General features: G+C 39.9%; 1 pseudogene; it reads right to left on the bottom strand.

Moving 5' to 3' along the window:
• Positions 1-756: 756 nt before the first annotated feature.
• On the bottom strand, positions 757-1,145 carry LOC146866052 (NHP2-like protein 1 pseudogene; annotated as a pseudogene).
• Positions 1,146-1,769: the final 624 nt, after the last annotated feature.

The following is a 1,769-nucleotide window of genomic DNA, read 5'->3' as shown; positions in this document are numbered from 1 at the left end:
GTTCCAGGCTTCAAATATTTTATTGTACACACACATACATATGTGGTGCAGAACGCTCACAGTACTGGACTGATGACGAATTTAGTTAGGAAAAATACAAAATAACTTTAGGTATCTCAAATAGATTCTTTAGTGAAAATATAGCACCTGAATCACAGTATCTAACACATTAGTTAACCAGTAGAATCGTGTATGCTTATATGAGATCATCCCGAAGGTATAAGAATAGCCTCGAGCTCTTTGGGGCTCGAGTTATGGAGATCTCACAAAAAGATACTTATGTGTTGTCGTACATCAATGAAATATACATCATAGACAATTTAAAAGAGTACTTACATAATGTGAACAAAATATGGATATTCTTTTTTTTTTCAGACACCACAGTTTTATTATAAAACTATACCATTGATTAATCAGTATACAGATGTTTACAGGCAGTAGTTGCTACCCGTTACATCAGCTGGCAAAACACATGAACAGTGTCGGACATTCAACACAGATTTCATGGAACAGCTTAGCCATCAAGGTAGCTGTGTTCCACAACAATGCTCAAAACAAACTTTAAAACATGTCAAGTAAGTATTTTTGGAACAAATGCAGGACAACCAATCATTGAGCAATTAAAAAAAAAGTTTGGAAAAACAAAAGCAATAAGCTTTCCCTCAAAAAATAAAAAAATCCTTTGTGCAGGGATAAGCTAGAAGTCTTTAGCCAATGAAGGATGTGGTACAGTGAGGCGCTAAGTGAGGAACAACTCTACACAAGCAGCCTCTCAATGGCTTGCTGTACAGACTGAATCTGTGGTTTGAGCTGGGAGCCCTCCTTAATTGTGAGGGCCGTGACACACCACAGGCTCTGCTGGGAGCGCACAAAGACGTACGGCACATTCTGGTCTTCACACAACAACGGCAGATGCAAAATGATCTCCAGCTGCCATCACAATGAATTCAGCAACGCCTCGGTTCAGGGTTTTCGTGGCTTCGTTGGCTCCCTTGCGCAACTGCTTGTAGTTGGCAGCTTGTTGTACCAGGTCCAGACGCGTCTTGGTGAGCTGGGCATCTCCTAAAGGATAGGCCTTGGGGTTCACTTCAGGTTCAGTCATGACTGCAGCACGTCCCTCTCGGCCCGACTGGAGCTTCACGGAGCAATATGGATTTTCATAGAACAATATGGATATACAATAAACTTTTGTAAATCTAAGATTGCATATCTTAATGTGTTCTTGAATTGCGCAGAGCGGGTCAGTGACTGTCCCAGCTTTTTTTCGGAAGTGTTCTATTTTACAGAGGAATTTGCAAGCCCTGATGGGGTGTTTGAACTTTGGAAGATCATACTTGCCACATTATGCTGAGAAAGCTAAAACCTTATGTGCATTGATGACTCCGACACTTTCTGAAAAGAATTGGAGAGACACACATACCTCTATCTTCAAGTCAAATTCACTGTCTCCTGAGATTATGTTGAAAATAAGCAAGAACGTTTTTGCTCACCCAACATGGTTTTGATGTGAAACTGCAGATTCCAAAAATATGTCCCCGAGAATCCCAGACTCAGATTCCTCGATTTAAAAAAAATAAAAAAATCTATATTATTGTTTTTCAGATAGGCGTAGCTTATACGTTACTTATACAGCTTTATCAATGGCAGCATGAATTGTAGATGGCATCACAAATCACAGGAGTGCACATTGTACAGTCTTCTATGCAGCATGATTGAGCTGGTTCATACAGTGCTGATTCGTATACAATAAATGTCATTGGTGAACGTTT

Source organism: Triturus cristatus, chromosome 2_1 (genome assembly GCF_964204655.1).
Source record: "Triturus cristatus chromosome 2_1, aTriCri1.1, whole genome shotgun sequence".
In the NCBI taxonomy this organism is placed as follows: Eukaryota; Metazoa; Chordata; class Amphibia; order Caudata; family Salamandridae; genus Triturus; species Triturus cristatus.
The sequence above is the reverse complement of the archived record's forward strand: the minus strand, read 5'-3'. Positions and strand labels throughout refer to the sequence as shown.